Here is a 12,647-nt window from a genome sequence, read left to right on the forward strand (position 1 = left end):
CACGTGGCATTTTAGTCCATAACTACTTCCTAACTGGCACTAATTTCCTGGTTTCTCTGCTAAGTTGGCCTGCTGATGGTTGTAGCTTCATGCTGTATAAAAGCTGCTATCTTTAAATCAAGAGGAACCAGTAAGAGAGGAAATAAAATCATTTCCATAAATGTCAAGTTTAAGTGTGGAGGTAAAGTCAAGAGGCAAGTAGCTTATTTTAGGAAATAGAAAATGAAGAAGGGTTTTTACCAAATAAAAAAAGAGTCAGCCCAGTATCACTTCTGAAAACTTCATGGACAACAAACTGAATCTCAATCGATTGATCCACAGAAATATAAACATTTCACTTTGTGGTTTCAAGAGCTGTATGTTGGAACAACACTATCTCCCCTTTCTAAAATTATATTTCTGTCATCAAAAGCAATTTTGATACCATCTCCATTGTTTAGGATATAACGGTCTCACTGGTCTGAATGTGAAGATCTGCTGCTTTCTTCGTGCTCTACGACAGTAAATGAGGATTTCTGGGTTCTGGGTTGTTGCTCAGACAAAACAAGACATATGAAGACGTCAGCCGTAACAATAGGGACATTTCTTTCTGATATTTTACTGAAGGACTATGAGATTTATCAATATAGAAAATATTGGATAGTGGAGCCCTAATTTATATTTTTATGTGAAGATAACCAATAGTTATAGGAAAGTTTTGTCTTTTTTACAGATGGAGGAAGTCGTACTCTGACTTTCTGTTTTCATCTTCATGTTTCCAGGCTGTGAAAACACTTTAATGTGTTTGTTTTAGTTTTGGTTGATCCCAATTAACAACGCATTAAAATGTCAAATTATTACAACTGCTAACTGAATGTAACAATAAACAATTACACATCATTACATTCATGTACTCACACACACACACACACACACACACACACACACACACACACACACGCACACACACACACACACACACACACAGATAATGAGATCCAGCCTCTGTTGGCCTTGTGTGCCCTTTAATGCGGCAGCAGAACAACTGTGCCACTTAGAGATGTATGTGACCGACACACTTCCCCGAGACGTCTGATTGGTCGAAGTAGGTGAGCGCTCTCTGAGTACAACTGCCTCCTCCCCCTCTCCACCCCCGGTGCATCGACCGCCACAACCTGCCGATCTGATTGGGTGACTGCGGCTCTGCGCTCTGCACATCACTGCGCATCTGAGCTACAGGTGGTCGGGGGAAGGCTGTGCATTGCCATGGCAACAGGAAGCAGAAGGTGGGAACAAGTAAGGGCGTTAAGATGTGAGGAGACTATAAATGATGGACGGTAACATGTATGTGACTGAGGGAGGGGAGGGGAGGGGAGGGGAGCCTGCTTCTCCATCATCCATCTTTGTCTCCTTCTGTTCTCCCTCCCACATCATTTTCTCTCCTCCTTCTCCACCTCCCCCCTCTCCCTCATCGTTATCTCTCCATGACTCTCTGCTCATCCATTGCATGTTTTTCGTCTCTTTGCCGCGTTGCTAAAATGAGAGCAGCGAGCGCCGACATCATAAACCCTCATGTTATATCAGCGAGTTTCACAGAACAGAGTTAACATGCAGGAGCGGCGCTGTGCTTCATCTCCACACATAGATCTCAACAATCGCCTCATGACATAGAGCTGATGGAGAGCCCAATATTCAGTTTCTTCCATATGATTTACAACGTAAAGGCAACAGTCCGATAACTGAGCAGTTATGAGGGTTTCACATGACAGCAGATTAAAAAGCAACATAAAGGTACACAGTATTAATGTGATTCTACTCCAACAATACAGGACGAGTATAAACCAGTGAAGAAGACTAAAGCAGAGCAGTAGTGTTCACTCCACATTTAAACTGGCCTCCCTCCCTGAACACAACCTGACTCCTCTGCTCACACTGTGCAGATCATTTAACACGAGTTCACACCGAACGTCCTGAAACCCTGGTTGGTTTTAGCTGCTGACAATTCCAATAAAGTTAATTCAAGCAAATCAACGGAATCCTCTACAACTGTGAATGAAGCTCACTTTGTGTCTGCTATGAACAGAAAGTAAGAAGCCAAAAGGAGAACATGCAGCTGCAGGTGGCTGGAAGAGGCCGTCTCTGCATGCTGTGGCAGCAGAGTTCAGTTCATGTTCAGTCTAACATCACAGCACATCTTTATCTGGCGTTGTGACGCCCTCAAACCGCACCGACGACAGCCGATCTGGAAAATATTCAGTTTGGTTCTATAACTAATCAGGAAAACCAGTTCAGGGTCATTTGTTCAATGTCCACATGTCTTCAGGGCTTCTTTGACTAATTGAAAGTGTCCGAGAGCTACTCATGTTTAGTAACATTTAACATAGTTAACATAGCTGAGCTCCACCCAAACCAGCTGAATCAGCTTCTTTTATGTGAGCAATAAACTGATACTCAACACACGGTGTGCAAAATGTGTCTCAGTTCGATAGCAACATCCTCAATGGGCGTTTTCAGTGTTTTTCAGACTCAGTAGTAAACTAACATGTGAAGCAAATGCGCTAAAGAAAAAAAAAAACACGAGAGATATCATGTATAGAATTAAAACGAAGTCACTGAGGCATGATGGGAAACTCCAGTCTAAATGACAAGCTGACAAAGTTGCAGCAAGAACTGTAGAAGCACGATTGTTTTCAAGTCCACCCAAATAAAAAGGGCTCTGCTGTCTCATGTGATTTCATTTTCACGTGACACACAGATAAAGCATGAAATCAGTCTCGGGTAGCTCAAAGAATTTGCATTTGCACGTGCTTGTTCAGAGCCGAAGAGTCGGCAGCCGTGCTGAGTTCTCCGTCAGGCTAAAGTCAACATGCACACACTGACGATGCGAACAAGCTGCAAAACGTCTAACCAGCCAACAGGCAAGTTTACTATTTACAACAGCTTCATTTTGCATGTTAACATTTGCTAATTCATACAAATGAATTGCTGAAGGGAATTACTTTTCATTTGTTTTCATTTGATGTTTGTACTGGATAAAAGGTCAGAGTTATTCAAATTCATCCTGTGGGGATCTTAAATATATTAAATTTCACTGCAAACCATCCAATCCAACAGCTGTTGAGACATCTCACTGAAATATAAAACTCATTGAACTACCAGTCACCGATGCATCATGTTCGCAAGTCTTAATGCCTCAGAGAGCAAACTGGTGGAACGACTGACAGGCTGACAGGGCAACATCACCGTCCCCACAGCCACACTGGCAATTTCACTGCTCAGAACTTAAACATTGCTTATGAAATACTGAAGCGTTCCCACATCGTTGTGGACAGGTGGATGATGTCTTTTCCTCAAGATAAAATATTCAAGACAGGTGGATAATGTTTTCTTTTGTAATATATGTCAAGTCGACTCCAAATAACCATTCATGTGCACCAACTTAATCAAAGTTGCTTCAATCAACAGTCTTGTGTGAGGCTGGAGGTGTGAGAGGCTGGAGGTGTGAGAGGCTGGAGGTGTGAGAGGCTGGAGGTGTGAGAGGTTGGAGGTGTGAGGTTGGAGGTGTGTGAGGCTGGAGGTGTGTGAGGTTGGAGGTGTGTGAGGTTGGAGGTGTGTGAGGTTGGAGGTGTGTGAGGTTGGAGGTGTGAGAGGCTGGAGGTGTGTGAGGCTGGAGGTGTGTGAGGCTGGAGGTGTGTGAGGTTGGAGGTGTGTGAGGCTGGAGGTGTGTGAGGTTGGAGGTGTGTGAGGCTGGAGGTGTGAGAGGTTGGAGGTGTGTGAGGTTGGAGGTGTGTGAGGTTGGAGGTGTGAGAGGCTGGAGGTGTGTGAGGTTGGAGGTGTGAGAGGTTGGAGGTGTGAGAGGTTGGAGGTGTGAGAGGCTGGAGGTGTGAGAGGCTGGAGGTGTGAGAGGCTGGAGGTGTGTGAGGTTGGAGGTGTGTGAGGTTGGAGGTGTGTGAGGTTGGAGGTGTGAGAGGTTGGAGGTGTGAGAGGCTGGAGGTGTGTGAGGTTGGAGGTGTGTGAGGTTGGAGGTGTGTGAGGTTGGAGGTGTGAGAGGTTGGAGGTGTGTGAGGCTGGAGGTGTGAGAGGTTGGAGGTGTGAGAGGTTGGAGGTGTGAGAGGCTGGAGGTGTGTGAGGTTGGAGGTGTGTGAGGTTGGAGGTGTGTGAGGTTGGAGGTGTGAGAGGTTGGAGGTGTGAGAGGTTGGAGGTGTGTGAGGTTGGAGGTGTGTGAGGTTGGAGGTGTGTGAGGTTGGAGGTGTGTGAGGTTGGAGGTGTGTGAGGTTGGAGGTGTGTGAGGTTGCTTTTACTGGAGGAGAGTTGGATTCTGTTAATGACCTTTCCCGTCTCTCCATCCCTCCATCCCTCCATCCCTCTGTCTCTCTGTCCCTCTGTCCCTTTGTCTCTGTCCCTTTGTCTCTCTGTCTCTCTGTTCCTCCGTCCCTCTGTCCCTCTGTCCCTCCGTCTCTCCTTAATCTCCCATCTGTCTCCTCTTGATGTATAATAAGGTGAAATGTCATTTAAATGTCAGTTAGTAAAACAAACACCAAAACTAAACTCCTCCTCTTCCTGTTCTTCGAGTTAAAAGAAAGAATGAAACCAGATCTGTGGATTGGAGTCATCGATGGAGGATTTCCAGCCGGAGCTGCAGAGGAAAGAGAAATAGAAGAAAGAGGAACTCACCGTTGCATCCTTCTCCTTCCTCGCTCTGTTGTTTCTCCTCCTTTACTCGTCACACAGTCTGATCTTCTCCGTGGTTACGGTTTCTACTTTCCAGGTTTTTTAATATTCGGTGTTAAATCTGCCAGGAAGTTCTTTATTCTTTATTCTCGCCTGCAGACTATGAAAAGCCGACGAAGCTCCCAAGAGCTCCTCGTACTGCTTTCCTTCTCCGGAGGCTTCCTGAGGTAAAGAGTCACATCGAGGCAGCGGGGAACTTCTGGGTGTCTCCTGTGATCTCTGAAGACCCCGCCGGCAATTTGTGATTCACGCTGCTGCTGAGATGATGAGGTTTAGTGTGACGGGGCTTTGCTGAGGAGTAAATGACGTGAAGTTTCCCGGGCGGCGGGTCTCCTGAGTCTCTCGCTCTGCGGCTCTGGAAACCTTCCCTGGCGGCTGCTGCTGCTGTTTTCTGGCTCTGAGGCGAACGGAAGATGTTGAAGTTGTCCAGCGTGCAGATTGGAGCACGTGTTACCTGCTGGGAGGATTAAAGCACCGGTGTAGTGAATGCAGCTGCTGAAGACTTCCCTTCTGTTTCCCAGACTGTCGGTCGAGTTGCTGTGTTTGCTGAGGTATATAGTTGCCGGCCAGGTAAACTGTAGAGAAGGGTGAGTCTGGGTCCAGGCTAGCGTGGATCAGTACAGGCAGTGAGCAGGGTCCAGCTAGGAGGTGGTCGGAGGTCCGAGGTCATTGCTGGTCGTCACGGTTGCAGTGAGGAGAGCTTGAGAGGCAATACAGGTTGTCACAGTAACAACAGCGAGAGGTCACAGCGGTGTCTCTGCTCCGTGTTCCAGTCACTGAGTTGGCTGCTTCGGTGGTGGAGGTAGGTAGTGGGAGAAAATCCCTGAGGTAAAATGGAAAAATGTTGCATGGAGACGAGAAGAAGAGGAACTGCTGAGGGATAATAAATCTCTTCTTCCTTTTCTAATTCTCTGGGAGGTAGAAAGCAGAAGTGGTTTTCTGTGACTGGATCGGAGCGAGATGCCGGGAGGTAAAACTGTGCTGTATCAATCTTTACGATATGCTTTTATCTTCTTGGGGAAAAAAATGCTGGTGGTTTGCCGGTGTCCATCAAAAAAAAAAAAAAAAGATTCTCGGCTCTGCCTCTTAACAAGAGCAGGCCGGTTTCTTCAGGGACTCCACCTGTGGAAGAGAAACACAGCAGTTAGACCCCTGCAAGACCTTTCCATTTCTATTTGTATAGATAGACTGGATAGAAGCTCGAGTCAAAGACGAGGACTGGAGCGTCTTCAGTTTAGTTGCTTTAGTTGCAACACACATCCGTTATCATTGCCAACAAAAATGATCCGCATCAGCAAAGTTCTCACAAAAGAACAGACACACTGTGAGCTTCGACGGTGCTGGGAGGTAAATAAAAAATCATCATGCTGAAGATGCCAACAGATCTTACCTTAGAAATCCTCATTACCTCGTGAAAATACTGAGAGGGGAGCTTCTCTCGGGACGGGGGGAGCTGGCGTCTACCATGAGCCTCCCTGAGAAATCTACTTAACATTTATTCACATAGCTGAGCTCCACCCAAACCAGTAGAATATTCTTCTTTTATGAGAACAATAACAAATTGATACCCAACACATTTTGTATTACAACAGCTTACATTCGACAGCATGTGCATGCTTTTTTTTCCCCTGTATGCCGGAGCATTTTCTGTATTTACAAATCCACAGATGTGCGTTAAATGCCGACTGCAGAGCACTGAGTACTGAGTCCAGATGTCAGTTGAACAGCTGTGATGTTCACCCGTTGGATTGTACAGTATATGAATGTAGAATCCACTTGTATAAAGTACATTTCATCCTCATTAAGATCCAAAATGAAAATGTTGGCTTAAAAAGAATCAATTTGTAGTTTGTAGTTGGTATCCAGGTGTTCCTGTTTTGACTCCACATTTCCATAAGTACATGCAGAGCACCGAGGTGCTTTCACAGGGAAAGGGTAATTGCTGTCTGGATCAGAAAAACACTCTTAATCATACTTAAGCACATCTGTCGAGCTGCGACGGCTCTTCAAACGGTGGCTGCACATTCATGAGTGAACGGTTTTTGTTTTTTACATCAGAGAAAAGAAAGAAACATAATTCAATGATGTTTTCATGTGAATGTTCCTCTGCTGAGGTGATCGACGCTCGCAGCAATCAAATGCACCGAGTTTGTCCTCCAATAACAAAAACTACGGGACTTGTTCAGTATGCAAAGCAGCTACTGGGTGGAAAATCTATTGTTGGCAGGGCACACAATGCACGCACACACGCACACACACGCGCGCACACACACACACACACACACACACACACGCGCACACACGCACACGCGCACACACACGCGCGCACACGCGCACACACACACACACACACACATTCCATGTTAATCTTCCTCCATCTGTGCAAGCTGCTCCTGGATTGGGTTTCCGTCAGACTCACTTCTTGTGACTCCTTCTCATAAAAAAAAACAAACACAGCCACTTCATGCTTCAGACAAACGTCCACCGGAGTCCAGACTCGTCCTCCATTATAATTAGTATATATAATTATAGGGATAAATGTTATATAAAACCCGACAGAACTACAGAACTCTTCACGCTGCATTTAACAGGATAAACAGACACACTTACTACTAAACTCGAAGCTCTCGCTTCACACGTTCACACAAAACTCACAGATTAAATGTAACTGGAGCACCGATTCAAACAACACTCAGGAAGAGTGAACAGCAAGAAACGGGACATAAATAAATAGTAATATATAGCGTTTATTTGTGACTCCACAACAGATAATAGTCCTGAACCCTCCCACCAAAACAACAGCTTTTTCTATGTCTCTAGTCGCTGTGTGTGTCTTTATAGTTGCTTTGTGTCTTTGTGGTCATTTTGCATTATTTTGAGGTCATCTTATGTCTCTCTGTAGTTGCTTCGTGTCCTTTTGGTCTTTTTGCATCTCCTTGAGGTCGTCTTATGTCTCTTTGTGCTTTCTGTGTGTCTCTTTGGTTGCTATGTGTTTTTGAAGCTGCTTTGTATCCCTGTGGTGTTTTTGCATTTCCTTGAGGTGGCCTTATGTCTCTCTGTGGTGGCCATGTGTGTCTCTTTGTGTCCCGCTGTGGTAGTTTGACTGAATTTCCAGCTAGAAATGTTTCCGTCCACCTCATCCGAAGCGTTAGTTCTGGGAGCCCCTGAGCCTGGACTGCTTTTTCTGACCTTCGCTTCTATTTCGTGGCAAAAACAACAACAGAAGGCCGCTCACTCCAATTCTCAATATCCATAATACACAGGAGCCTCCCAGGCAAACAAATGAGACCTCAGCAAAGGCCCTAATTAACCAGCAGTAGGAAACACCAAATGAAAGAGACACCGATATGAATCTTACAAAGGCAGACAGAAGGAGGCATGTGAGAAGAGATATCCTCCACAATATACATCTTTCAGTAAGAAGAAGTAAATGACTTCCCTCCCCCACCAGTTCCAGTGACAGATGTACAGTACAGGCTGCAATCAGTGGTCAACAATACTGTACATGAATCAGACAGTAAAAGAGCTGATGGCTGGTTAACTGCCAAACTGGCTGTGAAAGCAGAAAAAAAGAGCATTGGCAGCTGAAATGAAAAACTATTTGGCTGTTGAAAAGACATTATATATATATAATATGAGATGACTGTTTTTGTTGATATTGCTTTAGTTTTTTTCATGTCTTTTTAACAAAAAGCTATATACAAAATAACTGCAGCCAACATGCTGAGAAAATACGGTTAGATATTGAAGAGAAAGTTCAAGCATGTCTGCAGTAATGTAAAACTATTTACTGTAACTACATTCTCATATTCAGCTTTATTTTACCTTCTGTGACCTTTGACCTCAGAGATGAGGTCAAAGGGAAGTTATTCTCCGAGCCTCAACAGACTGCCAGGATGCTATATTTACATGTAGAGCAGCGAGGCTGACACACTGACCCGGAGGGTGGAAGCACGGCCTCTTGGCTCCGACTCAATCTCTTAAAAAAAAAAACACACATACTGTATGACCTCATCGCTACCTGCTGCCAAGTATCGACTCTTCCACTACCATTTTAGATGTAGGTGGATACGGAGGCTATAAAAAAAAAACACCCACCACCATGCCTACACACTCAGCCGAGCTGCAAAAGAAGAAGATGAGAGCGTAATCTGTGAATATAATTGAAATGTTTCTCCGTGCTTTGAAAATGTGCATTTTTATAATTAGCTGGGCTGTAAAATTAGGATGGTATGCCCGTTAGTGAGGCGCTGCAGCGGCATGTGGTCACACAGCCACGTATTAGACGGTACTTATGAAACTATAGCGAAACAGATCGAGACAGGCAGCACCATCCTGGGACACTGGTGGAGCCTGTTGAGCAGTACGGTGCAGCAGTGTGGATGTGGCTGTTCATATCTCACTGATCTCAGGACAGTTGGTAAAAGAGACTCCAACAAATCCAGGGAAATATGCTACTAAATCAACTCACTGTAAGTATTTTTAAACAGTTTAAGAAAGATACAGCACTATAATCTTACTGTTGACAACTGAAAAGACATACGAGCATAATTAACCCGTTATAACCACATTTATACATCAATAAGTTGAACTATATATTTAAGCAGTGTTCTCACTCTCACAAAGGAATCTGACTGACGTGGACACATTAAGGAGAACTGAATACTGGATGACAAGAAGGCGCCTCGTTCATCCGAATAGGTACGTTTTCCAAGTTTCCTCCATGAAGCAAACTTCCACAATTTTGTGCCCATGGAATATGTTCATAACCTCTCAGAGAGACTTCCTGTTGACTCCCCACTCAGCTTCAATAAAATGATCAAGCAGCTCCTCTACACTTATTTCACTGAATGGATCAGATTGGATTTTTGGCAGGTTTTGAAACATTCACCATCCTAAAGCCTCATGTGTTACAGAAATTGTATATAATATAATATATAATTTAATCTTAGGGTTGGTAAATTCATCCCGAATACAACAGCTGCTTTTAAAATCAACATAGAAAATTAAAATAACTAGATTAACAGTCTTAAAGAGTCTTCCTTTTACTTAAAAAACCCCCACAAAATTACATAAAAATGTCAAGTTATGATGAGTGAGTGATGAGGAAAAATTCCACGACTGTAAAAGATGGTGTTACTGAGAAGACAACAATACTCCCTTTAAAAGCCGCACCACGTGAATATTTTGTGAAAACTAAATGTGTAGACAAAGTTTAATCCTTTTCACATGTATAACAGAAACTGTTGTAAAATTGATTCACAAATTATGGCTGTTATTACTTCCAAAAGGATGACAGAGCCACAGAACAGAGCGGGCCACACGGGCAAAGTGCAAAGATTGACATTTCACTGCACCTCATTCAAGCTGACTCAGCACACCTGACTTATTTTGATCATCTTCGTCTGTATGAACCACAGCAAAAAGACAACGTTCAGAAAACTACTGGTTCAAAGTTGAAATATGAGAATACAAGCCACTAAAGCTGATTGTTTTTGTATTCAGTGATTTATTCAATTTGAAATAGAGTTCCCTATCTGTTGACCCGGGTTGATGTCCAGGTATCATGACAGGTTACCTGCCGAGTTCTACCCGCCCGCTGAGAATTACATTTCACCTGGCAGGACGGCGAGGGAAGCTGCGGGGAAAACTACAGACATTGTAATGATTTTTCTGCGGTTTAACTACGATGAAAATCTTCTCTGTCAGGTTCATTAATGATGATAAATGACCCGAAGTCTGTAGTTTGTGAACATTTGAAGTCATCTGTGTTTTTTAAGACTCACTAGTAGCATTTCAATAATACGATTAATCTGGAATTTACGCAGTTTCCTTGATTAATCTCAATATTCATATCTTTATTTTTATTTTACATCCTTTATTAGGCACCGTCGGATGTTTTAGTTGTCATCTGTATCAGGTAAATGAAAGCCATTAACATTTACATTGGGGAAAAAAATCATGGTGGAATTGTGCTCTCAATTCTAAGCAAAAAAAAAAAAGGAAATGATGTATATTTCATATTTAGCCTGAATTTAATAAAAACTCCAATATACTGTACATATAACTGCACATGGATTACTATTCCATTGGTGTGCACCATGTTAAGTGCAGAGTCTGTGACCCACTGTGGATTTTGAATTATAGAAAGATATGTGCACCTGCAGGTTGTGTCAATAGGGAGAAAATTGTATGTAGGTTATGACACTCGAGCAGTCCGTGCAAATAGAATCTACTGCTGTGAAGAAGCTGAGCAAGCCTCGAAGATGAGAACAGAAACCTGAAGGCAGAGGGCTGCAAACACAGGAAAGTTCAGCTGCACAGATCAGAGTCAGATTCTTATTAGAGTTCAGATTTTACAGGACTGAAATAAAATCTGTTACAAAATAACAACTATTGAGACCCTGACTTGATGTAAAATTATACAAACTTACAAACCACTCATGCTGTCTATGTTGAATTAAATGAGTAAGAATAAGGACAGAAAATCCTTTCCAAATTTCATAAATAGTTTTGTTTGAGTGGGCTCCACTGATGTGAGAAAAATCTGCTGACTGAATGAAAGAGGCAACGCTACATTACACTTCTGCATAGACGTGTTTACAACTTAAAAAACCTCGAACACATTCAAAACTTTGCGAACCGCTATTAACGTTTTCCATCCATCCATTATCTATATACGCTTTAACAGCAAACACACTGGACAGATCGCCAATCTATCGCAGGGTGATGTGCATTTAGCACCAAAAAAAAAAAATTGCATTTAAGGTTTTGTTTTTGGAGTTATCTGCTGGTTGACCTCTTTAAGTTTGCTGTTTCAGATAATGTTAGCTCAACAAACTGACAGCATGAGCTTTGTTTTGTTGGTTTAAAAGCAATTTATGAATCGTTTTTTATCATTCAAAGAAACAATAAATACAGGTTACTACTTCATACATGTTAGAGCAAACAGTTGGCTTTTTATACATAATTTAGGGTTTGAAATGTCAATCATTTTCTTTAAACAAAAACAAACCTCAACATTTTGCATTTCCACCAGAATTAGCATTACCTGGCAAGGAAGTTGGATTGATGAAATCACACTAAATTGTGAGATTACAAGATCACACAATCCATCAGACAAGAGCTTGAAGTTATAGGTTTCTGTCTGAACTAGTGGTGGTTCAGACCAATCAGCTTCCTATGAGGACGTCCCGTCAGACGCCGAGGGGTTCAGATGGAACAGCAGCAAGAAGAAACTGCGGATCTGATTGGTTGAATTAAGACCATTAAAGACAGTGAAAGTCAGTTACCTGCCAAGTTTGTATCCCAGTTCAACTACTCAAATAGGCTTATCAAACTGGAGTTGGTATCAGGTTTAAAAATAATAATGAGCTAAACGTAGCTGAAGTTTTGGAGAGCCGAGGGGAACTGGAGAACCTGGAAGTACTTTGATGAATCGGATGTCGGAAGTGGTGTCAGAAGAGAAAGTTCAAATGGTTCCTGCCGTTTAATTATGAGGACGGGTCTGACACCGTTTCTCATCAAACATGAACTCCTGCAGGCGTTTCAGAGGAAGAAAGCTAGAGTGTGCAAAGTGTCAGTAAATACACCTCAACAAGAAGACAACAACAACAACGCTCTGGAGAAAAACAAACGCTAACCTGATGATGCATTAAATGTTCAGGATTTGATGACAGACATGAATTATGGCGCTGCGGTTGAATGTCTCCTCCAACCAGTGAAGTTCCAGTTTACACATCTGTCCAGACTCATGTCATAAAGACGTTGAAGAAATCCTTTTGTACGCTCACTTGCTTTGCCAATAACGCTGATTGACGGTCGATGATGCTTTAAATAGGAAGAGAAGAGAAGCTACTAATTCTAAAACATGGATGCTTCACACACCTTCAACCAAATATCAAACAACATCTAAACAATCAGCACATTTCTCAGTG

General features: G+C 43.0%; 1 protein-coding gene across 3 annotated transcripts in view; it reads right to left on the reverse strand.

Moving 5' to 3' along the window:
- Nucleotides 1-12,647, reverse strand: part of LOC138215262 (thyroid hormone receptor alpha) — a 95,088-nt gene that overhangs the window by 50,331 nt on the left and 32,110 nt on the right. For 2 of the 3 annotated variants that reach the window (XR_011179715.1, XM_069177328.1), the window contains exon 3: nucleotides 4,654-5,832. The exons of the other annotated variant lie outside the window; for it this stretch is intronic. The gene's annotated coding sequence lies outside the window, so the exon portion shown is untranslated. The remainder of the gene's footprint in view (nucleotides 1-4,653; nucleotides 5,833-12,647) is intronic. 3 annotated transcript variants of the gene reach the window in all.

The sequence above is a fragment of the Embiotoca jacksoni genome, unplaced genomic scaffold (genome assembly GCF_022577435.1).
Source record: "Embiotoca jacksoni isolate LCO1_2020_lvr unplaced genomic scaffold, fEmbJac1.0.p SCAF_71, whole genome shotgun sequence".
In the NCBI taxonomy this organism is placed as follows: domain Eukaryota; kingdom Metazoa; phylum Chordata; class Actinopteri; family Embiotocidae; genus Embiotoca; species Embiotoca jacksoni.